Source organism: Callithrix jacchus, chromosome 6 (assembly GCF_049354715.1).
Source record: "Callithrix jacchus isolate 240 chromosome 6, calJac240_pri, whole genome shotgun sequence".
NCBI lineage: Eukaryota > Metazoa > Chordata > Mammalia > Primates > Cebidae > Callithrix > Callithrix jacchus.
The window spans coordinates 68,496,592-68,522,644 of record NC_133507.1 but is presented as its reverse complement, the minus strand read 5'-3'; the positions used below and the strand labels follow the sequence as shown (position 1 = coordinate 68,522,644).

At 37.6% G+C, this 26,053-nt stretch overlaps 1 protein-coding gene and 1 long non-coding RNA gene across 5 annotated transcripts in view; one reads left to right on the top strand and one right to left on the bottom strand.

Moving 5' to 3' along the window:
• LOC118154573 (uncharacterized) overlaps nucleotides 1–17,421 on the bottom strand; it is a 36,769-nt gene extending 19,348 nt beyond the window's left edge. Inside the window, exon 1 of the long non-coding RNA XR_004744636.3 lies at nucleotides 17,096–17,421. This is a non-coding gene — a long non-coding RNA (uncharacterized LOC118154573). The remainder of the gene's footprint in view (nucleotides 1–17,095) is intronic.
• Nucleotides 17,422–17,473: 52 nt separating this feature from the next.
• PSMD14 (proteasome 26S subunit, non-ATPase 14) overlaps nucleotides 17,474–26,053 on the top strand; it is a 108,120-nt gene continuing 99,540 nt past the window's right edge. For 2 of the 4 annotated variants that reach the window (XM_035304703.3, XM_054257586.2), the window contains exons 1-2: nucleotides 17,474–17,641; nucleotides 24,863–24,987. The gene's annotated coding sequence lies outside the window, so the exon portion shown is untranslated. The remainder of the gene's footprint in view (nucleotides 17,642–24,862; nucleotides 24,988–26,053) is intronic. The other 2 variants (XM_035304705.3, XM_078327553.1) reach the window with 1 other exon arrangement.

Genomic DNA, 26,053 nt, shown 5'->3' with positions numbered 1-26,053 from the left:
CGCTCAGTCTTACCCAGACAGGAATCAGCCCTGTGTCCAGCCTCTCCATGCTGCAGGCTTCTACCTGTTCATTAGTCACTCAGTAGCCATCTTGGCTATAGATGGACTGTTGTGGTATCACAGTACTCGTATTCAAACAACTTTTATTTTTAATGGCCCCAAAATGCAAGAGTAGTGATGCTGGCAATTTGGCTATGCCAAGAAGAAGTCATCAAATGCTTCTTTTATGTGAAAAGATGAAAGTTCTCAATACGGAAAGAAATAAAATCATATGCTGAGTTTGCTGTGATCTATAAGAACAAACCTTCTATCTGTGATATTGTGAAGAAGAAAAAAATAATTTGTGCACACTATATATATTTATACACCCCCTCACACACACAGACACATATATATGGCTTGGTATTGTCTAAGGTTTCAGACATCCACTGAGAATCTTGGAACATGTCCTTCTTGGATAAGGTGGGGGGGACCACTGAACATATTATTTGATTGCAGATGACAATATTTTACACAGTCGACAATGAAGAATGGTAAATGTGACAGGTGAGGTTAAACAAAGCTAACCATTTGTGTATAAAACTGAAAGTCTTCACATAAAAAATAAAAATAAAAAGTAAAAACAGGACTACAAGACATTTGTCCTTCTTGGTCATTGGTGAATGGCAGGATGGGCAGAATGGGGACAGATTTCTAAAACTTAAGTACCAGAAACTGGAAACAGATTTCATGATATGAACAATTTATTAAATGAGAAAGTTGACATATCAAATCAACAGGATAAAGACAAATTGCTTAATAAATAGAGGAAAAACTAGGTAGAAACCTCAAAAAATGTGAAGTTGGAGCCCTTACACTAAAATAAAATCCAGATCAATGAAGGGTTTAAATATAAAAATTTTTGAATAAAGAAGAGATGTTTTAAAAGTTTTACACTATATTTTTCTGGTTATACACAATTCAGAAGCAAAAGCAAAGCCATTAAATGTTTTTTTTTGAAACTTTTATACAGCAAAAAATAGCATTGACAAATCTGGAGAGGGCTCCAGGTTTTTCCCACCCACCACCTTTGCAGAGCAGCTCTGTATTTATCAGTTTTATATATTGGTGCCCTATGTAAGATTCCATTTGACAAAATGTTCCATTGCTAGAATAAGAGTGAGAATAAGACTAAGAAGTTAAACACCACTCTCTCTACACACTGAGGCCCAAAGCTGTTAAATGACCTCATGTCACAAAGGTAGCAGTATAAGGTTTCCAGACTTTTTGTGCTATTTTTTTTTTCTTTTTACTATCTTTTTGGGAAGATTAAATGAAACATTAGACTAACCATTGAAATAAATCCTTTTTTTACACTAACAAAATAAACAGCATTTTTTTGTTATTGTTTTGTTTTTTTGTTGGAACAGAGTGTCTCTCTCTGTCTCAATAACAGAGAAAAAACTCCATTTTTGAGTCTCTCTCTGTCACCAGGCTGGAGTGCAGTGGCGCAATCTCAGCTCACTGTAACTAACCTCTGCCTCCCGGGTTCAAGGGATTCTCTTGCCTCAGCTTCCTGAGTTGCTGGGATTACAGGTGCGTGCCACCATGCCCAGCTAATTTTTGTATTTTTAGTAGAGATAGGCTTTCACCATGTTGGCTAGAATGGTCACCATCTCTTGACCTTGTCATCTGCCTGCCTCGGCCTCTCAAGGTGCTGGGATTAGTCGTGAGCCACCTTTCCCAGCTGGGGTTTTTAGTTTGCATAGCTTTTAGTAGTTTTAATTGATTTTAAATCTTTCTCATGAGTCACATTATTATTTAATTACTTATTATAGAACTACAGAATCCATACACATGCAGGGTAGAAAAAACTGAAAAGATTTTTAAAATATATGCAATATGCATGCTTTTAGAGTTATTTTATTTTATTTCGAGACAGAGTTTTGCTCTTGTTGCCCAGGTTGGAATGCAATGGTGCAATCTCGACTCACCACAACCTCTGTCTCCTGGGTTCAGGTGATTCTCCTGCCTCAGCCTCCCGAGTTGCTGGGATTACAGGTATGAGCCACCATGCCTGGCTAATTTTGGTATTTTTGGTAGAAATGGGGTTTCTCCATGTTGGTCAGGCTGGTCTCAAACTCCTGACCTCAGGTGATCCACCTGCCTTGGCTTCCCAAAGTGCTGGGATTACAGGCATAAGCCACTGTGCCCAGCCTAAAGTTATTTTTAAATTCCTCCTACATTTCAAAATTCACTAGAAACATTTAATATACTAGTGAAATCTGGCGTGATGCACTGATGCCATCCAAATTTCCAAAGCATTTTATTATAAAGTATCACCTTTGAAGCGATTCCATAGCAGAGATACCATAGTTAGTATCACAGCTCAAGCAAGCCTTTTTGCATTCTAGTCTCATTAAAGTTACTTCATGAAAAAGATATATAAATGCATATATGATTTGATGTATTATATTTAAATGTTTTTCAGTCAGAACAATTAACAGCTCAACTGTTCTTGAGCTATTAATGGTATAAGCATTAATGGCTCAATTTTTTTTTTTTTTTTGAGATGAAGTCTTACACTATCGCTTAGGCTGGAGTGCAGTGGTGCCATCTTGACTCACTGTAACCTCTGTCTCCTGGGTTCAAGCTATTCTCCTGCCTCAGCCTCCCAAGTAGCTGGGATTACAGGCATGTGCCACCATGCCCAGCTAATTTTTGGATTTTCAGTAGAAATGGGGTTTCACCATATTGGCCGGGCTGGTCTCAAACTCCTGACCTTAAGTGATCCGCCCACCCTGGCCTCCAAAAAGCGCTGAGATTATGGGTGTGAACCACAGCGTCCAGCCCAATTATGTTTTGAAGTACAAAATAAAAAGTTATCTCTCATTAAGAAAAGATAATCTTCCCTTTACTTATTAATCAAGTTTTTTGCAGTCTCAGAATTAACCACCTTTGTGCCTTTTCATTCAACAGCTGAGATTTATTTTAAAAGCTAACGTTTATCTGTAAAAAATTCTTGTCATTTTGTGAACAAATATCAAATTGTCTCTGTGAATTAGTTCATTTTCACACAACTGTTAGGTAATGACTGTTTTATACTAACATCTTAAAGCATGAAGATTACTGCTTAAAATTCATTACATTCACAATAATTACATAAAGAAATCTTAAAGTGCTCAGAACATTAATACAAAGATTAGAAAAGGTTTATATTGAACTAGTCTACAAATTAAGTTCATTATAAAAATAGTTATACTCTAGAAATAAAACTCTTTATAGACCCAATTAATATCATCCAACAATGATGATCTTGTTGAAACTACCTCATTAGGGGCTAAGAAAGCTTTTGAAGTTTAACTAGAGCAATATTCTCTGGTACCTAACAAATTTCTGTTTAATCTTCATGGTTGTAAGTGGATCAACTTTATTTTATAAAAAGTTTAGAAGCTTTATGTAAGTCCTAACCAATGAGTCACAAATATTTTACTCTTAAATATACTTAAAAGTAAACTTAAAGTATCTTTAACAGTAAAATGGCTGGGCGCGGTGGCTCACGCCTATAATCCCAGCACTTTGGGAGGCCAAGGCGGGCGGATCACGAGGTCAAGAGATCGAGACTATCCTGGTCAACAAAGTGAAACCCCGTCTCTACTAAAAATACAAAAATTAGCTGGGCATGGTGGTGCACGCCTGTAGTCCCAGCTACTCGGGAGGCTGAGGCAGAAGAATTGCTTGAACCCAGAAGGCGGAGGTTGCAGTGAGCCGAGATTGTGCCATTGCACTCCAGTCTGGGTAACAAGAGCAAAGCTCCGTCTTAAAAAAAAAAAAAAAAAAAAAAAAAACCCAGTAAACTATCCAGTAAAAATCCATTGCAGAGCAAAAATCCAGTTTGAGGATTTTATTTATTAATTTTTGGGTTTTAAAGTGTTTTATTTATTTTTAGTTTTGTAAATTATTTTCCAATTTTTATTTTATGTTCAAGGGCTACATGTGCAAGTTTGTTACATGGGTAAACTGGGTGTAGAGAGTGTACTTACAATTTTGTCACCCAGATTATCAGCATAACAGGTAGTTTTTCAATCTTTACCCTCCTCCTACCTTCAACACTCAAATAGGACCCAGTTTGAGGATTTTATGAAGTTAAGAAAAATATTTTTACTCCAATTCTTAAGAAGAATGTAAAATTTCATGCAAACAGCAATTGGGCAGGTTGAAACAAAAACCAAGTGACAATACCATACTTATCTGAAAAACCAGTTTGTTAAGAGTCCTGTGGTAGGGATTTGATGCAGCTAATTGTCTTAAGCAATAAGTCACATAAGCAGTGTCTCCAAGTGATCACTGTTGTTACTTCAAAAAAAGTTCTCCATGGTGTATATGTGCCACATTTTCTTTATTCAGTCTATCATTGATGTTGGGTTGGTTCCAAGTCTTTGCTATTGACAATAGTGCTGCAATAAATGTACCAGTGCATGCGTCTTTACAGTAGAATGATTTATACTCCTTTGGGTATATTCCCAGCAATGGGATTGCTGGGTCAAATGGTATTTCTGTTTCTAGACCCTTCAGGAATGGCCACACTGTCTTCCACAATGGCCGAACTAATTGACACTCCCACCAAGCGTGTAAAAGCATTCTTGTTTCTTCACATCCTCTCCAGCATCTGCTGTTTCTTGTCTTTTTAATGACTGCCATCCTAACTGGTGTTATGGTTTTGATTTGCATTTCTCTAATGACCAGCGATGATGTATACTTATGTAACAAACTTGCATGTTCAGCACATGTATCCCAGAACTTAAAGTAAAATTTTTAAAAAATTGTTATTTTTTTTAAAAAGGTCTCATGATGGTGCATGTCTGTAATCCCAGCTACTTGGGAAGCTGAGTTGGAAGGGTCACTTGAGACCAGGTGCTTTTTTTTTGAAAAGGAGTCTCGCACTGTCAACCAGGCTAGAGTGCAGTGGCACAATCTCGTTTCACTGCAACCTCTGCCTCCCAGGTTCAAGTGATTCTCCTGCTTCAGCCTCCTGAGTAGCTAGGACTACAGGTGTGCGCCACTATGCCCAGCTAATTTTTTGGATTTTTAGTAGAGACGGGGTTTCACTATATTGACCGGGCTGGTATGGAACTCCTGACCTCATGATCTGCCTACCTTGGTCTCCCAAAGTGCTGGGATAACAGATGTGAGTCACTATGCCCAGCTGAGACCAAGTGTTGGAGGCCAGAAGGGTAATAGAGCAAGTCCCCTATGTCAAAATTTAAAAAAAAAGAAAAATCATAGTCCAGAGATACTGGGCTCTTCTACTTTCTTTGACTGACCTACATCCTAATAATGTTAGGGGAGGTACTTCAGCTTCTTTACTATGCAACTTCTTGAGTAATGAATAGGACATTATTATTATTCAAAAATTGGGTACCTCCCCATTCATCTTTTTTCGAAGCTCTTAAGAACCAAAATGTTTTATTTATTTATATGTGAGACAGGCCTCACTCTGTTGCTCAGGCTGGAGAGCAGTGGCATGATCATGGCTCAATGCAGCCTCAATCTCCCAGGCTCAAGTGATCCTCCCACTTCAGCCTCCCGAGTAGCTGGGACTACAGGCATGCACAACCATGCCTGGCTGATTACGGCATTTTCTTGTAGAGACAGGGTTTCGCCATGTTGCCCAGGCTGGTCTCAACTCCTGAACTCAACTGACTGACCCACCTGGGCCTCTCAAAGTGCTGGGATTAGAGGCATGTGCCACTGTTCCCAGCCCTGAAATACTTTATTCTATCCTTTTTTTTTTTTTTTTTTTAGCCTGTTGCTTATCTTCATCTGTTTTTAAATACTTTTATTTCTTTTATTGCATTTTAGGTTTTGGGGTACATGTGAAGAACATGCAAGATTGTTGCACAGGTACACACATGGCAGTGTGATTTGCTGCCTTCCTCCCCATCACCTACATCTGGCATTTCTCCCCATGCTATCTCTCCCCAACTCCCCACCCCCTGATGTCCCTCCCCCATTTCCCCCCAACAGACCCCAGTGTGTAGTGCTCCCCTCCCTGTGTCCATGTGTTCTCATTGCTCAACACCTGCTCATGAGTGAGAACATGTGGTGTTTCATTTTCTGTTCTTGTGTCAGTTTGCTGAGAATGATGGTTTCCAGGTTCATCCATGTCCCTACAAAGGACACGACCTCACCGTTTTTGATGGCTGCATAATATTCCATGGCGTATATGTGCCACATTTTCCCAGTCCAGTCTATCATCAATGGGCATTTGGGTTGGTTCCAGGTCTTTGCTATTGTAAATTGTGCTGCAATGAACATTTGTGTGCATGTGTCCTTATAGTAGAACGATTTATAATCCTTTGGATATATACCCAGTAATGGGATTGCTGGCTCAAATGGAATTTCTATTTCTAGGTCGTTGAGGAATCGCCACACTGTCTTCCACAATGGTTGAACTAATTTACACTCCCACCAACAGTGTAAAGTGTTCCTATTTCTACACATCCTCTCCAGCATCTGTTGTCTCCAGATTTTTTAATGATCGCCATTCTAACTGGCATGAGATGGTATCTCAATGTAGTTTTGATTTGCATTTCTCTAATGACCAGTGATGATGAGCATTTTTTCATATATTTGTTGGCCTCATGTATGTCTTCTTTTGTAAAGTGTCTGTTCATATCCTTTGCCCACTTTTGTATTCTATCCTTATAGTTGCTAAAACCTTCTTTATTTATAATTAATACAGCTCTTCATAATTATAATTCTGTGTCTTCTATGGAATAGAGGACATTCAACATTTTTCTTGAAATAATTTAGCATTCATTTGAATTCATCCCTTAGTTTTATTTTCTAGATTAAAAACCCCAAATTATTCTAATCTTTAGTCATGTTCTATTACTAAAACAATTATTATTGTGGCATTTTCTTTGTCACAAAGTGTGGTGATAAAAGTTAAATATAAAATTTTATAAGAAGCCAGTTGTGGTGCCTCGCACCTGTAGTCTCAGCTCTTTAGGAGGCTGAAGTGGGAAGACCACTTGAGTCTGGGAGGTCAAGGCTGCAGTGAGTCATGATTGCCTACTGCACTCCATCCTGGACGACAGAGTAAAACCCTCTTTCAAAAATTTAAAAAAGAAAAAAAAAGATAGATCACAGATCTGACATGTTCTTTTTATATTTTTCTATTATACATCAAAATAAGTATATTCCCATTAATACAGAAAATGTTCATGAACCATCTGAAATTATCTTGTGTACCACCTGTGGCACCCATGACAAACAATAAGAAATTCACTTTATTTTGGTTTTGTGTCTCAATCACTTTAGACAATGAGTAGATACATCCAAAGTAATGGAAAAATCAGACTCACATGGGCATCTTTATTACACTAGGCAGTGTCACACTCCATCCCCCAAATTTCATTTTCCAGGATTGGTGGAAAGTTTGTTTGGAAAATTTCCTTACTTTTTTGTCAATATAATTAATGGATCTGTGACTTCTCAATACTCACCATGAGGGTAGCATCCCCGGAATAGCATTCCAATCTCATTGGCCTGCAAAGCCCATATGTCTGTCTGGCTCAGAAAGGAGGTGATCATATGCAATCTGAAGTGTGAAATGCAATTTTTTTTTTTTTTTTAAGACAGGGTCTTACTTTGTTACCCAGGCTGGAGTACAGTGACTTGATGATGGCCCACTGCAGCTTCAGCCTCCCTGGGCTCAGGTGATCCTCCTGCCTCAAGCCCCCAAGTAGCTGGGACTACAGGCATGTGCCACCACACCTGGCTAATTTTGTTTGTTTTGTTTTTGTAGATATAGGGTTTTGCCATGTTGCCTGGGCTAGCCTACTCTACTTTTTTGAGAAGGATATCTTCGCCAGATGTGGTTCAAGCAATCCACTCACCTTGGTCTCCTGTGCTGGCATTACAGGCGTGACCCACCATGCCTTGCAACATAATCTTAAGTGTCACTGAAACCTAGTATTTCACTTGCGTTTACTTTAGAAAAAAAATATAACATAGAAGGAAATGACATTGGTCGCATATAAATTTCTTTCTTCCCCAATCCCACATACTGGTTACTATGAATTTTGAGTTTTGCTACTAACTACATTACCTTTCCCAATGTAATATATCCTCATTGAATTTCATTTTACTGAAGCGTGAATGAAGAGTTTGAAAGTATGCAAAAAAGGATGGATAACTCTAGAGGAAAAAATGTGCTCATGTCATGAATTGAAATTTCAGAAAAGAAAAAATATAAATGGCCAACAAATATAAAACACATTCAATCTTATTAGTAATTAGAAACATACAAATTAAAGCAAATAATATATCACTCTATTTTCATTAGATTGTCAAAAATAAACAAGCCTAACAACATTGTTAGTGATGCACAGAGTGATGAGATATTTTGAACATCATGTTGGAATACAATTTAGTACTATCTAGTAAAATTGACATGTATGTCTTATAAGGAATCTAGCAATTTTACTTCTAGATCTTTTACTGGAGAATCTCTTGATCGGATACACTAGGAGACACATAAAATATTCACAGCAGCATTGTTTATAAATAGCAAAAAATTAGAAACAACCCAAATGTCCATCAACTGGAGAACAGATAGTGACAGCCATATAACAGTGAAAAGTCTGGAGAAGAGAGATGCAGAGATAATATAAATTTGCAAGTCTTCAGCATGTCGTTGGTAATTCAGATTTTAAGCCTGAAAGAAATAATCTATGGAGCCCTGTAGCATGAGAAGAGAAATGGGTGAAGGGTGACAGAGGAAGAGGCGCTGACATATCATTCTTTCTCTCTCTTTTTTTTAAATCACCAAAGGCACTAGACTGGATTTTATTTTTTACAGAGATGGCGTTTCACCATGTTGGCCAGTATGGTCTCGATCTCTTGACCTTATGATCTGCCTGCCTCAGCCTCCCAAAGTGCTGGGATTACAGGCATCAGCCACCACACCCAGCAAAGATATCCTTATCAAAAAAAGTAGAGTAGAAGAAATAAAGGCATATAAAATCTCTGTTTACTAATCATCTAATATAAGTTTCCTTTTTCTATTGTAGATTGAATGCTATTTTTTGTGTCTTCCTTAATGTTTTTTTCATCAAACATCTTTTTTTTTTAAGAGGAAAATTGTTTTGTAAAATAGTCACCCTCTTTTTTTTTTTTTAATCTTAAGAATATACTGGGCCAGGCGAGGTGGCTCATGCCTATAATCCTAGCACTTTGGGTGGTCGAGGTGGGTGGATCACTTGAGGTCAGGAGTTCAAGACCAATCCGGCTAATATGGTGAAACCCCATCTCTATTAAAAATACAAAAATTAGCTGGGCGTGGTGTCATGCGCCTGTAACCCCAACTATTAGGGAGGCTGAGGCAGAAGAATCATTTGAACTCAGGAGGTGAAGGTTGCAGAGAGCCGGAAATCGCGCTACCACACTCCAGCCTGGGCAACAGAGCAAGACTCTGTCTCAAAAACAAAACAAAAAAAATAATATACCAGTTTATGAACTTTAAGGAAAATCAATTTATAATCATTTGATTTACTCTATCTATTTTATCCACTTTACTAGAATATAGTAAATTAAATTCTAGAGCTTCTTGGAAACAGAGATTATGCTTCTTGCCCAGTAGTAACTTGAATATATACTCTGGATTCTGATTTATCCACTGTTTGGTATTCTTTCTTTGTAGATGTTAAGACAATTCTTCATTGAATTATTAGCTCAAAGAGTTGAAGATAATGAAGGAAATTACCTGAAAAGATTACATTTTATTGACACCAAGGATAGACTACATCACCAAAAAAATTTTATGGCAATATCAGTAGTGCTTTTTCAATTAAATAACAAATTAGAAGTGTTTAACAACATATGGTCACTTTCCCTTGACATATATGATTAAGAATATATCTTTGTATCAAAATGTAAAATACCATCTGGCAGAAGTAACAATTATTCTATTGGCCTTATACATTAACTTAATTCACTGTAGTTTAACATGTAAATATTTTCCTATTATTTTCGTTTTCTTTTGCTGGATATATATGTATTTACAATACTCAAAAACTGTATAACTCAAAAACCATAATTAAATATGACAAAGCTGATTTTAAATTTTGAACAGAAAACAATGTGTTTCCTAAAAATTCAATTTCTTAAACATTTCTTGAAAATTTAAATGGCAACAGTCCTTTTTGATATTCAAATTGTAATGGGGTAATCTGAAAATCTACTCTTACAATTTTGTACTAGACATGTAGTCATACTTTGTATATGAAAGGAGCTGTCGTTAGAGCTCTTTATAAATAAGAAGAAATATTTACAGTGAGGTTGATACATTTTAAGGTTTTGAACATGTATGTAGTAATGCTACTAGTCAGTCATTCATTCATTTACTAACCTGTCAGATTCAGTGGATATCAAATAAGCAGGAAGGCTTCTCCTTGGTACAATACAATGTACATTATAAATTTAATAATGTGGACTCTTGTCATTTTATGATTTTAGAAAACATATTAAATATTTCACAATTCTGTGCACTGTTGTGGTTTCCAAAGCCACCTTGGGACTAACCCAAACAATAACTGCTTCAAGCATTAGCATGTGGGCTGGGCGCTGTAGCTCACACCTGTAATCCCAGCACTTTGGGAGACTGAAGTGGGAGGGTCCCTTGAACCCAGAGTTCGAGACCAGCCTGGGCAACATGGTGAAATCCTGTCTCTACTAGAAATATAAAAAAATTAGCTGGCTTGGTGGTGCACACCTTTAATTCCAGCTACTTGGTAGGCTGAGGTACAAGAATTGTTTAAGTTGGGGAGGCAGAAGTTGCAGTGAGCCAAGATCGTGCTACTGCACTCCAGCCTGGGTGACAAAGTAAGACTCTGTCTCAAGGAAAAAAAAAAAACATTAGCATATAATATTTGTATCAGCTATGTAGCTATATAAATTGCATAAATATGCTTGTTTTTTGTTTGTTTTTAAGGAATCAATTATTTTGAGAGGAGTTATATCTGGATTAAAATGGTCCTGATCTTTTAAAGTATTCTTAGAAGCAAAGTACCTGGATAAGTACCTCCAATACCTAAAATTAATTGTAAATATCTACTATGTCCAGGCCATGCTCTCTGCTGTTAAGAATTTTAAAGTTTAGATGGTAAGGCAGAGAAGTAAATCAAGAATTACAGAGTAGGCCTATAGGATAGGATTATATGGGAGGGTATTAACTGATCAACACCCACTCCAAAATGTGGGATGGAGTGTGGGGACAAGAAATAAGAGAAACGATATTCAGGCTGTAGAAACAATAGGTCTGAAGATTGTAAGGCATATGACAGCATGATTTAATAGCAAATACTTTGGTATGGCTAAAAGAATGGGGGAAAATAACAAATTTGACTTTATTTTAAATCAACTTTATGGAGGTATAAATAATCTACCATAAATGTACCCATTTTTAGTGTATAATTTGATTAGTTTTGACAAACTATCATCAAAATCAAAATATAGAATACAGGATAACTGTGTAGTTAATCCTCCCACCTAACTATACTATGAACCACAAAGACAACAAGTGATCTGCTTTCTGTCACTGTCTATTTGATTTGATTTGTTCAGAGTCTCTTTAAGGGGTATTGTATAGTAGGCTCTCTTTTGTTTCTTACTTTTCCTCAGTGTGATGTTTTTGAAATTCATCCATTTTCTTGCATATATATAGTAGTTTCCTTTTTCTTGCTAATATTGTGTTGTAAAGACATACCAGACATTACTTATTCACCAGCTGGCAAACATTTAGATTGTGTCTAGTTTACGGCTTTTATCAATAAAGTTGCTATGAACTGTTGTGGTTAAGTCTTGGTATGGCCAGGTGCTTGTATTTGTTTTTGGTATATATAAAGTGGAGTTGCTAGGTCAAGTGGTAATTTTTAAATTTATTTTTTAAATGCCAGAACAATTTCTAAAAGTAGTTGTGCTATTTTAGTTACTATGCAGATTATATGATTTTTAATCCTTTTACTTTCAACCTGTGTCATTGAATCTAAAGTGTAACTCTGTGGACAGATATAGTTAGAATTTTTTTTAGCTTATTCTGCCAATTCTGCCTTTTAATTGGAGTTTCTATTCCATTTATATTTAATATATTGACTAATGTGAATCCTGAAAGAGCTAATCCTTCAAGATGGATTCTGAGTGACTAATTGGTCCTAACTTCAAAATGGAGCCAAGCAGCCATTTGCTGACTAGAGGTCACAAACGTATGTACTCTACGTTCCGAGAGAAAGTACAAGCTTATGAGAATTTGGGTCATTCATAGCTATCTGTTCCTGTTTACACTGACTCAGTCAACAACTGCAAGAAAGTCTCATTTCACTACAGGGACCTAACTGATAGACTGTGACATGCATCAACCAATGAAAACTAAACAAGCTGTCATTCCTCATTTGCATAGCAGACTAGAGGGGGAACCTGGGTGGGAACTTTCTCTAAAGCAGACAATCTTTCTGTTTTCTTGGACCACATTTTTGTTTGGTACAAAAGACTGCATTGCTTTGGTGTGCAAACTGTTCAAAGGAATAAAGTATCTTTTTTTTATCCTTTCTTGAGACAGGATTTCACTGTGTCACCAAGGCTGGGAGTGCAATGGCATGATCAGGGCTCACTGCAGAGTTTATTTACCTCCTGGGCTCAAGTGATCCTCCTACCTCAGCTGCCTGAGCAGCTGGGACTATACGCAGGTGCCACCATATACAGCTAATTTGCTGTTGTTTTTAGTAGAGACAGAGTTTTGCAATGTTGCCCAGGCTCGCCTTGAACTCCTGGACTCAAGCAATCCTCCAGCCTTGGCCTCCCAAAGTGCTGTGATTTGAGGTGTGAGCCACTATGCCCAACCTTTTTCTTTTTCAAGGAAAATCCTTTGAAGTGGATTGTTGACACTGATAAGGTAGGATTTATGTTGGCCATTTTACTATTTGTTTTATGTCCTGTGTCTTTTTTATTCCTCCATTTCTTAATTACTGCAGCCCTTTGTTGTGTGGTATATATTTTCTAGTGTGCCATTTTAATTTCCTTGTCCTTTATTCATATATTTTAAAAGCATTTTCTTAGCAGTTGTTCTGGGGATTATAATTAACAAGTTATAACAATCTAGTTTGGATTAATAACAACTTTATTTCAATAGAACACAAAAACTTGCTACTATATGGCTTCATTCCTCCATTATTCTTTCCCTCCTTCCTCTCCCTTCTGTTACTGTCATATTAATATCTTACAATAAGCCCATAAAGTCTTATAATTATTGCTCTATGCAGTTGTCTTTTAAATCAATTAGAAAAAGAGTTACAAATAAAAAAAAATTTAGACTTTTATTTTTACTTATGTAGTTACTTCTAGATGTGTTATTAGTCCTTCATGTGGACTTAAATTACCATCTAGTGTCAATTTAATTCTGAAGGACTCTCTGTAGTATTTCTTGCAAGGAAAATGTCCTAGCAACAAATTCTGTCTTTGTATACACATACATTTTTGGAAAGTATTAATACCTCCTTCATTTTTGAAGGATAGTTTTGCTAGAGGTAAAATTCTTACTTGCTGATTTTTTTCTTTCAGCACTTTGAATATATAATACCACTGCTTTTTGACTTTTATGGCATCAACTGTAAATCTTATGGAGGATTATGTGATGAGTGGCTTCTCTCTTGCCACTTTCAAGAGTTTCTCTTGACTTTTGACTTTTGATTGGTTAATTAAAATGTGTTGAGGTATAAATTAATTTGTTTATGGTACTTGGCATTTGTTGAGCTTCTTGGATGTGTAGGTAAGTATTTCTCATTAAATTTAGGGAGTTTTTGGTCATTCTTTTTTTTTTTTTTTTTTTTTTTGAGATACAGTCTTGCTCTGTTGCCCAGGTTGGAGTGCAATGGCACAATCTCAGCTCACTGCAACCTCTGCCTCCCATGTTCAAGTGATTCTCCTCCCTCCTCCCCAGTAGTTGGGATTACAGGCACGCACTACCACACCCGGCTAATTTTTGTATTTTTAGTATAGACAGGGTTTCACCACGTTGGCCAGGCTGGTCTCAAACCCTTGACCTCAGGTGACCCACCTGCCTGGTCTTCCCAAAGTGCTGGGATTACAGGCGTGAGCCACTGTGCCCTGCCTGGCTATTCTTTATTCAAGTATTATGTCTGCCCTTTTCTTTTTCCACCTCTCTTTCTGAAACTCACATATGCACATGTTGGTATGCTTGTGTCCCACAGGTCTCTGAGGCTTTGTTCATGTTTCATCTTTCTCTTTTCAATCTGTTCCCCAGACTACATAATTTCAACTGAATTTCAACAAACTTCAACAATAATTTCAACAAACTTGAAGTTTGCTTATTTTTTTTTCTCCCTGCTCAAATCTGGGATTGAGCCTCTCTAGTAAACTTTTCACTTTATTTTTTTGCTATTTTTATTTTTAAAAATTAAAAAAAAATTTGTTTGTTATGGCATATTATACTTTGTTTTGAGATGCAGTTTTGCTCTTGTTGCCCAGGCTGGAGTGCAAATCTTGGCTCACTGCAACCTCTGCCTCCCAGGGTCAAGTGATTCTCCTGCCTCAGCCTCCCAAGTAGCTGGGATTATAGGCATGCACCACCATGCCCAGCTAATTTCAGATTTTTAGTAGAGATTAAAAGGGGTTTATCCATGTTGGTCAGGCTGGTCTCAAACTCCCAGCCTCAGGTGATCCACCTGCCTCGGCCTCCCAAAGTGCTGGAATTACAAGCGTAAGTCACCAAACCCAGCCTGGCATATTATAATTTTAACTCCAGAATTATTTGGGTTTTAAAAAATAATTGATCTTTATCAATTATTTGATGAAACATCTCATATTTTCCTCTAGTTCTTTAGATATGATTTCCATTAGCTTTTTAATACATTGAAAAAATTTAAAGCCTTTTTATTTACTAAGTCCAGTATGCAGGCTTCCTCAGGGTTAGGTTCCATTGATTGTTATCCTGTGTATGGGCCATACATTCTTCTTTCTTTGCATGTTTCATAACTATTTTGAAAACTGAACATTTTAAATACTATTAATGTGCAACTCTGGAAATCAGATTCTACCTGCTCTCCAAGATTCATTGTTGTTTCTGTTTGTTGTAGTAGTTGTTGGTTTAGTGACTTTTCTGAACTCATTCTTTTTTCTCTTTTTAGAGACAAGGTCTGAGTTGGTGACTCAAGGGATCCTCTGGCCTTGGTTTCCTGAGTAGCTGGGACTACACATGTGTGCCATTGCACCTAGCTTATGAACTCTTTCTTTAGAGTCTGCAATTTTTACTTTGTGTGACCACTCAGGTTTCTGCTCAGTTAGCTTAGTGGTCAGCTAATGATTAGAGAGACAGGTTTCCTTAAACATCTTCAACCAAAAAAATCTCCCAGTCTTTCCAGAGGGGTTTAGCATCTATGTTGAGAGATACCTTCAACAATCAGCCAAGTACTTTATATTAGGTAATTGCATTGAAATTACAAAACCACAATTACTCTGGCACCAACCAACCAAATAATTCAGCCCTAGCCTTCACTGTTTGCTTCTGTAGTACCTCAAGGTCAGTGAGAGGTTAGAGCTCAGATGCTTCTGTAGTGCCTCAAGGTCAGCCAGAGATTAGAGCTCAGGGCCTTCTCAGGCTTTTCTTGAGTGTTCACATGACCCTAGGTATGTGCACATCGTAAGCACCTTCTACAGTCTCAGGAATATGTTAAGAGTTTTTCAAAGCCCTATGAACATCTTATTCCCCAGCAAAATATTTTAATATGGCTGGAGCAAAAGGTGCTCTAAAAAGTTTAAGGGTTTTTTTGACCTTTATAATGAATGTTACCGGGAGCCACTAGTGGAATTTTAAGTAAAGAAGGAGCATGACTATGTACAGTACAAAACTGTTTTGCCAATGAGATGGAAAATGGATTGAAAGGGAGCAGAGTGAAGGCAGAAAGATCAAAGAACATTTTAAAAATGTAGCCAGGGGAACATGGTGAAATTCTGTCTCTATTAAAAAAATAAATAAACAAATAAAAATTAGCTGGGCATGGTGGTAAGCACCTGTAGTCCTAGCTACTTGGGAGGCTAAAGTGGGAGAGCTGCTTGAGCACAGGGAGGAGGAGGTTGCAGTGAGCGGACATGGTGTCACCGCACTCCAGCCTCAGTGACAAAGCAAGACCCTAATTCAAAAATACACACATAATATAAAATAAAAAATAAGTGACGAAGGTCTGAGTTAAGGCCAAAATGGGAGTATTTAGAAAGGGAAGTGATGGATTGGAAAAACTGTTATGGAGATTATACATTTTATAGTTTCTACAGTGGTTAATTGGGAGGCCAGTGGGGAGAGGTGAAAAAGAGGCGAGTGTTTATACTCTTAAGTTTGGTGATTATGAAAATTATTTGGAGGATGGGGTTATTCACCCCCCTCCCCCCAAAAAAAGGGAATAGAGAGGCACAGGTTTTGGGGGGGAAGCATAAAGATGTGGATCAAAATATTACTTGTGAGTAAAATAATTTTCGTGGTTTTAGAGATATGAATATCTTAAAGGAAAAATCCAATGCAATTGTGCTACTCAAATCACAGTTTGGATCCAGGAGCTGTAATCTTTCCTCACCCTCTGTCCATTCTCGCCATTCTTGATTTAGGAATGCTTTAAAGACGGTTGTTATTTGGAATATATTTGAGAAAGGGAGAGGAATGTGGCACAAGCTGCCTTAAACAGATGTACCTAGACCTAGAATGTGACATTAACTTGTCAAGTCATATCCTGTGCAATTTTGCTTTTTGAAAACCTAGCACAAAGTAGATCATGAGTTAAGCGTGACTGCTGATAATTACATGGAGAAATGTGAATAAACGATTCTTTAAACACCGTAAGCTAAACTCGGCTTAAAATAGGTGGTTTGAACATTTGGGAAACATTCGTTTTACTTGAAATCCAATCCTTGCAAAGCAATGACAAGAGGTGGGATAAAGCGGGCTTACGGAAAAGAGCGTCTTACCGACCCCGTCTAATCACACCATCCCCACTGTTTTTAAAAATTTTCTTCTCAGATAACAAAGTTAAATCTAGTTCAAACGAACCTTTTAGTTTTTGAGGAGGGCCGTAAGAGTAGTGAACACCAAAACGAAAGGGGATCTGGGTTTCGCAATACTAGCAGTTTCATTTCCTAGCCAGTCGCCTCCCGGGCTGGATGTGCCGCCGTCCCACATCTCTGCGGTGGCCGGAGAGCTCAGACGTGGAGAGAGAAAAAGGAGGCGTCGCGGGGCGCGAGCGATCCGCGAGCGATCCGCGCTCTAACTTACGCCTCACAATCAAACAAACACAGGAGACGGCCGGCGGCCCGCACCGTCTGTCCCGAGAGCTCCTCTAGGACATCCGCCTGACTCCCAGTCTTCTCCAATTGGCCGTCGGGGAACGGAAGCCGAAGCAGATCAGTGAACCCGGAAGTACTTCGCGGCGGAGGTCCGGGCAACTCTTTTGAATGGAATCGGGCTGATTCATCGCGGGTTCGCGGAGTCAGAGCCGGGTTGGGTCTGCGCCGCTGCTGCTGTTGCTTCTGTCTTCACGTCACCGCAGAGGCAAGAGAAGGGTCCAGATCGCGGCATCCGGCTCCCGCCCGCTGTCAGGTAAGACCCAGAAAGCAGGCCTGGGAGGTCCGGGGAGGCAGCCGTGCTAGGCCGCCGCCAGCCCAGTGCTTTCCTGAGTCACGTTGCCCAGCTGAGTTGCCACTGGAGGCCTGGGCCGCGAGGGAGGAGCCCAGACTCCTTCATACTCTTCGCCTGCTGTCGGGGGTCTCTGGCAGGGTCAGGTCTGGATGTTGTCTCTTTTCTCCATTCTTTTCAGTTTGGCCGAATTCACATCATGGGAACCTCTACACCCTATATAGAGAGAATTCTTGTTTATGGCCTGTTTATCTGCGCTCATCCATAGTTGTTCCTGTCTTGAAAAACTTCAAAGCAGACCGGGGAATCGAGAGAGAGAGAGAGAGAGAGAGAGAGAGAGAGAGAGAGAGAGAGAGAGAGAGAGAGAGACAGAGAGAGAGAGAGAGAGAGAGAGAGAGAGAGAGAGAGAGAGAGAATGAATTAATGAATACGTTTGTTTGATCACTTGTCCTTCCTGTAAGCCTTTTTCTGTTAGCGTTAGGTTTTCAACTCCCTCCAAAAAAATAAGTCTTGCAGATACACTGGTTTGTGACCTTGAATATTTTCAAAACAAAGTGTGCTGCTCTGCCTGTTAACTTACTTTCAATATTGTCCTAATTGAATAATTGTTGGTGAATTGATTACATTTCCTGTTTTCAGTAAAGCAGAAATCTGCTATCTCATGTTATATCTTGAAACTTAATTTTCCTGGAGATATAGCTCTGTGTCTGTCAAAAGAAAAAGCATGTAAACTTTTCGAGTCTATAAACTTAGTTACTGAACGAAAAATTCTCGAAAAGATAAATGGTAACCAAAAGTTGATAAAAATTTTATGGTAAAGGCAGGGGAGAGGGTTTAAAAATTAGCATAGAGTTTTAGTGGGAAAACGATTTTATTTCACTGGTCACAAGTATGTTTTTAGTGCTGCTGACTTAATGTGTTTGAGAAAAGCAGCAAGGCATGCACTGATACTGTTGAAATAACAAAAAAATGAACACAGTTTTTGTGGAGATGATTAATATAATGATGGTCTTCCTGTCACATAAGGCTACCAACTGACTCGTTTCAAGTTTAGAAGTTAAGATATGTATTGGTTCTGAATTAACTACAGTGAAGGTGTGTTTAGTGAAGTGCTAATTAATGAAAAGCCTGAATGTTGTCTTGAATTTGTCCCTAAATCTTGCCAAGGGAAGAAAGTTTTCAAGTCGTGATCTTTCGTTGAAGCTTCACCTGTTGACTTTGGGAGGTTTTTTTTCTGCCTCAAGTGCTTGGTAAATAATATATTGCCATTTTAATTAAATAGCTGGATTTTAATCTCTTTGACAGGTTCATCTTATTTTTATACTGGCCATATAAACTATATGCTTATTAGTATGTAGTTTGTGAACCATATATATAAAAAACAGTAAATGTTATTATTGCTGTTGTTATGGTCATTTTAGAAGTGGAAGAGATAATTAATCTATTTCTCTTATTTCAGTGACAAGAAGCAATTGTGCTTTTTTAATTTTCAGTTTTATAATAATGTTCATGTAATAATTCAGTGTCCACCTGTGAAACCCTTGCCTGAATATCCATGTGATTTATTGCTCACAAACTTGTCATATGTCCTGTTTGTTGCACTCATTTTGACATTTCATATTCCGTTTTGTGTGTGATGCTTTGGTGACCTTATTTGCGAAATGGGAGAACTGCATTAAATAATCTCTTCTGGTTCTAAAATGATAATTATAATGATAATAATAGTAATGGCAACATTTATTGAGTACCTTGGATGTTCCAGGTGTTTAAGTTGCTTTGGACTTTTTTTTTTTTTTTTGAGCTGAAGTCTCGCTCTTGTCACCCAGGCTGGAATGCAATGGTGGGATCTGGGCTCATTGCAACCTTCGCCTTCCAGGTTTAAGCAATTCTCCTGCCTCAGCCTCCCCAGTAGCTGGGATTACAGGCCCCTGCTACCATGCCCAGCTAATTTTTGTATTTTTAGTAGAGACGGGGTTTCACCATGTTGGCCAGGCTGGTCTCAAACTCCTGACCTCAGACTACCTGCCCACCTTGGCCTACCGAAGTGCTGGGATTACAGGCGTGAGCTACCGCGGCTGGCCGCTTTGGACTTACTTTTACAAGAGACTTGCAAAGTAGGTTTTATTCCCATTTTATAAATGAGGTCAAGAGTCTAGAAGAAGGTAAAAATTAGTGTCATATAGTGAGTAGGTGGTAAGCCAGCGTTCAAATTGAGGTCAGCTAGTTCGAGAGCCTTTACCACTCTACACTGCTGTCTTTTCACTTTACGTATTTTTTATGGGTTTATGTTAAGCTCCTTCTACCCACCTGTCCCAATAGATTATAAATTCTGGCAGTGCATGCTGCTAAATTTCTTGAGTATACAAAATAGTTTAACCATCCCTCCATATCTGTGGGTCCTGCATCTGTAGATTCAACCAACCATACACTGAAATAATTTGGAAAAAAGTTGCATCTAGGCCAGGCACGGTGGCTCATGCCTGTAATCCCAGCATTTTAGGAGGCCAAGGCAGGCGGGTCACCTGAGGTCAGGAGTTTGAGACCAGCCTGGCCAACATGGCTAAACGCCATCTCTACTAAAAATTGAAAAATACAAAAATTAGCTGGTCACGGTAGCATGCGCCTGTAATCCCATCTACTGGGGAGGCTGAGGCAGGAGAATAGCTTCAACCTTGGAGGCATAGGTTGCAGTGAGTCATGCCACTGCACTCCAGCCTGGGCAACAGAGTGAGACTCTGTCTCAAAAAAGAAAAAAAAAGAAGTTGCATTTATATTGAACATGTGTAGACATTTTTCTTTTTGTTATTTCCTAAACAGTATAGTATAACTATTTGTATCATATTTGTATTGTATTATTATAAGTAATCCAAAAATGAATTTTAAAGCATATAAGAGGATGTTGCATAGGTTATATGCAAATAGGGTACTATGCTGTTTTGTATCAGAAACTTTGTTTCCATGATTTAGGTATCCTAGAACCAATTCCCCACAGGTACAAAGGGATGACTGTACTCAGATGTTTTACTTGAATGCTGAAATTAGGAGACTCCATAATAGATTATTTATGATGAGTCCATTTTCACTCTTCCTTTTTTTTCTTTTTGAGACTAAGCCTTGCTCTATTGCCCAGGCTGGAGTGCAGTGGCACTATCTTGGCTCGCTGTAGCCTTTGCCTTCTGGGTTCAAGCAATTCTTTCCTTAGCCTGCCTAGCTGGGCTTATAGGTGCCTGCCCTCATGCCCAGCTAATTTATATATTTTCAGTAGAGATGAGGTTTCATCATGTTGGCCAGACTGGTCTCAAACTCTTGACCTCAGGTGATCCACCTGCCTTGGCCTCCCAAAGTACTGGGATTACAGGCGTGAGCCACCTCACCCAGCTACCATTCTCAGTCTTCTAAGTTTCGGAAATCTTGCTTTCAAAATCCTGTTTTATAATTAAGTGTAATGTTGACTCACTCAAGATCGTCCACTTGAAAAAAGTTTTTAAGACAGTGAGTATATGAAGTTTTAATTACTTTGCACTGACCAGAAAACAGAGGAATTAGATATACAGTGAGATAACAAATATAGAGTAGCTTTAAAAGGATTTAGCATCAGACTGAAACGTTTTTTTTTTTTTTTGAGACAGATTCTCGTTCTGTGACCCAGGCTGGAGTGCGGTGGCTCCATCTTGGCTCACTGGAACCTCCACCTTCTGGATTCAAGTGATTCTCAATCTCTTGAGTAGCTGGGATCACAGGCACCTGCCACATCCAGCCAATTTTTGTATTTTTAGTAGACATGGGGTTTTGCCATATTGGCCAGGCTGGTCTCGAACTCCTGACCTCAAGTGATCTGCCCGTCTTGGCTTCCCAAAGTGCTGGGATTATAGGTGTGAGCCACCACATCAGACCAAAAATTGATTTATTTTAAATTCAACATGGACATGATCTAACAATATCAGGTTCAAGTCAGACGTCAAGAGAGAAAGAAAAAGTGGAAAGTCATCAACCTTTGAAAGTACTGATACCTTTATTGTACTGTTTTTGCCAATTAGGATTCTAAATATTACTGTATGTATGACATTATCTTAGGTATAAACACTTTATTCATATTGTCTGATAACATTTTCCATAAAGTTAATTATATCTATCATGAATGAGCTTTTGAGTCTTCTGCTTTTTGATAGCTGTAAAAACTTGGTTTAGATCCATCGACCTTTTTATTGCTTTTATTTCTAGAATTGAAAGTATTCTCTTTTATGTTAAGCATACACATTCACTTTGTGAATCTTTCTGCTAAATTCTGCGAAATGCAGGTCCCTATCTCCAATGTGATTTTAGTACTGTGAAATATGCCCTGAATTTTGAAACCCAATAAGTGGCAAACTATATGAGGAAAAAGGATCTGTGTTTCCACAGATCCATGGCTACATTTTGGCTTCCAACATGTAGCCATGCTTAGGATGGGGGTGCTGATGACAGTAGGAGGGCCATCTTTGCTTCATAACTGAAAAACGTTTTTATTTTTAGATTTATAGGCACCATTTAGAATTAGTCCAGTGATTTTTACAATTTCTACATTATTCATTTCCTTTTATTCATGTTTGTGTACACTTTAGCCTTTTTTCATGTGTGAACTATATCAACATCATAAAACATGAAAAAATATGTCACACGTCTCTTTAGAAAACAGATTCTTATTGCAAAATTTTATGTGTTGAAGTCCTTTCTTGTTGAATAAGTAAGTGAATAAGAATGTAACTTTTTTGGTTTTAGAAATATATTGTTTACTTATTGACCCTTTAAACAACTCATCTATTGAGAGGAAATTAACATAATATAAAACTAGCCGTTTTAAAGTGAACAGTTTAGTATCATTTAATCCATTCACAGTGTGCTATTACCACCTCAATTTAGTTCCAGAACATTTCTGTCATTCCAAAGTAAAAAGTCTCTTAGCCATTTAGCTGTTTCTCCACTTTCCTCCCTTCCCCACCCGCTGATAACTACCAGTCTGCATTCTGTCTCTATGGATTTATTGGATAGTTCATATACATGGAATCACATAGCATGTGACCTTTTGTGCCTGGCTTATTTTACAGAGTGTGATATTTTGAGGTTCAGCCAACTTGTAACATGTGCAATAGTTCTTTATTCCTTTTTATATCTGAACAGTATTTCATATTACAGTATGCCCTTATGTGTATATAGTAGAATTTGTTCATTCATTCTTTGGTGGACATTTGGACTGTTTCTACCTTTTGGCTATTGTGAATAGTGATGGTGTAAACATGTGCATATATAAGCTTACTCTGAGTATTTGTTTTCAGTTTTATGGGTATATACCTATGAGTGGAGTTGCTGGATCAAATGCTAATTCTATGTTTAACTTTTTGAGGAACTGCCAAACTGCTTCCAGCACTTATTGGTTCTTAATTTTCAGAAAATTAATCTAAGATATCATCTCGAGATAGATAGTCTGAGATTTTGTTTATGTCAGTGGTTCCCAATTCAGAGTGATTTTTGAGACAATCAAAAACATCTCCAAACATTTGTCCCCAGGGGATATTTGGTAAAGTTTGGAGACATTTTTTTTTTCTTTTTCTTTTTTTTTTTTTTTGAGACGGAGTTTCGCTTTTGTTACCCAGGCTGGAGTGTAATGCTGTGATCTCGGCTTACCGCAACCTCCGTCTCCTGGGTTCAAGTAATTCTCCTACCTCAGCCTCCCGAGTAGCTGGGACTACAGGTGTGCACCACCATGCCCAGCTAATTTTTGTATTTTTAGTAGAGACAAGGTTTCACCATGTTGACCAGGATGATCTCGATCTCTTGACCTCCTGATCCACCCATCTCAGCCTCCCAAAGTGCTGGGATTATAGGCGTGAGGCACCATACCTGGCCCTTTTTTTTTTTTTTTTTTTAAAGTCAACAGCAGTAAAGCTTGTCTGGAGACATTTTTGATTGTCGCAACTGGATAGGTGCTGCTGTTATCTAGTGGAGCTTAGGGATGATGTTCAACATCTTGTAATGCCCAAAACAGCCTCACCAGCGACAACAAATTATCTGGTTCTGAATATCAGTAGTACTGAAGTTAGTAAATCCTGGCTTGTACCATCAATTTTATTCTCATCATTAGAGACTAGACTGCTATAATCTGTCTCCTTCGCATTAGCTTTGATTTTGTAATAATGTAAAACATGTACTTTGTCACTTTTCTTCCTTTTGTCCTTGTTAAAATGAAAAATTCTGATTTCTCAACTGTGCTAAATGAAGACTGAAAAAAAAAGACTACAAAGATGAAGTCTCTAGTGTTCTATGTCTTTTTGAGGGATGGATCAGTGCTTTGGGCAACACAGTAAGACTCAAAGGATGATGCAGTAACTGTAATTTTTTTCACTATTGCATTATTTTAGGCAATTCTTGTCATTTTAGTCTTTTTTGACGTAGTTGGGAATAATTGATTAAGAAACGATGAACTAATACTTCCTAGTATGATAAAATAGCAAATTTTCAGCGTATAAGAAAACCATTAACATTCCATAATATTTGATAGATTAATAATAATATAGTTAACCTATATAGTAATTGCATGATAGAATGAATTGTTCTATTTAAAAATAGAAGTAAATTTTAATTTTGTTTGTTTGTTTGTTTATTTATTTATTTTTTGAGACGGAGTTTCATTCTTGTTGCCCAGGCTGGAGTGCGATGGCACGTTCTTGGCTCACTGTAACCTCTGCCTCTCAGGTTCAAGCGATTCTCCTGCTTCAGCCTCCCAAGTAGCTGAGATTACAGGTGCCCACCACCACGCCTGGCTAAATTTTTTGTTTTTAGTAGAGATCGGGTTTCACCATGTTGGCCAGGCTGGTCTCCCAAAGTGCTGGGATTACAGGTGTAAGCCACCACGCCTAGTCTATTTTGTTCTTTGGAAGATGCCTGCAAAGACTAAAAGTTTTGAAATGTCTCTTCAAAGTTAGTGTTTATGAAAGAAACATACAGATAAAATTTGGTTACAGGGTTAATCACTATGCTTTGTAGCTCCTAGTAAGGTAGATCATTCAACTCTCAGGAAATGATTATTTAAAAAGAGTTTTAATTTCTACTTCATTTTTAGGAATTTTGATTCTTTTAGAGGTTTTGGTATAAAGTTATCCCCCTTAAATTATCAAAATAATTATATCATATTTTGTTTACCTTTTATAGGAGAGAAAAAAATATACTTGGGGAAATTGTACCTGCCAGAATTAGCAAGAGCTTTCTTTAAGAAGCAATTTGTCAAATTCAACAAATTGAAAGTTAACACCTTAAGAGTTGTAGTTACTGACCAGGTAAGGTTTAAAATGTATTTTACTTTTAATTATTCTTTTAGGGATGGATAGAGAGGTAGTATGAAAATGTATTACTTTTAACAGAGGTCAAATTATGAATATGTGTGATAGATAACCAGATTTTGAAAAGTGGTGTGATTTGGAATGTGTATCAATATACTTAATTCCTAAATTATTTTTATTAAATCTAGTTATCTTAAGTGTTTTAATTTTTAAATATATTTCCTCTTTGCTGAGACATCTAATTTTGCTACAGAAACAAATTTGATCTGCCAGATTTTCTTTCTCTGCTCCTTGCATCACTCATGTATATTCACAGCATCTGGAGTCTGTGTAAAGTCATCAGAAACAAAACAGAGGGCTAGATAAACTGAATACAGCTGGGAATCAGTTTGGGCCTAGAATATATGTTTACTAATATATATTGTATGTTGTTTGTTTTTTCTGTTGGTTCTTTAAGTTTGTAAGCTTGAAATGGTCCAAAAGAAATTTTTTTGGATGATATATCCTAGAGAAATGATTGAATACTATAAAATATACAGGATTCCGCCCCTCCCCGTTCTTAGGCATTTAAAAGTGCTGTGTGTTGAATGCCATATTTGAGTTGAAGAGTTTCAGTAAGGATTTGATGGAGATTTCATTTGTAAATGTTGCTATTAGGAGGATGAGTTAAGATTGTAAACTGGAAATTTTGTCTGCACATTTTATGTGCATTTTCATTTTAAAAAATGAATTTTTAAAATTGTGAATCTCATAAACATGTTACATGAAAGAAGCCAGACATGAAAAAATATATTATTTCATTTACGTAAAATTCAAAAAGAACAGAACTAATCTATGTTGTTGAAAGTTGAATTTTACGTTTGCAGGGTGGAATAGACTGGAAGTCAGGCTTGGGTGGTGTTTCTGAGGTGCCAATAATGTTCTGTTTCTTGAACTAGGTTCATGGATGTGTTCGTTTTGAAGATTCCATTTGTGTTCTTTTCTGTATGTGCACTTGAATAAAGTTTTTTTCCATATGTGAACTTGAATCAAGTTTGCAATATTAACATTGTTAAATTGTTAC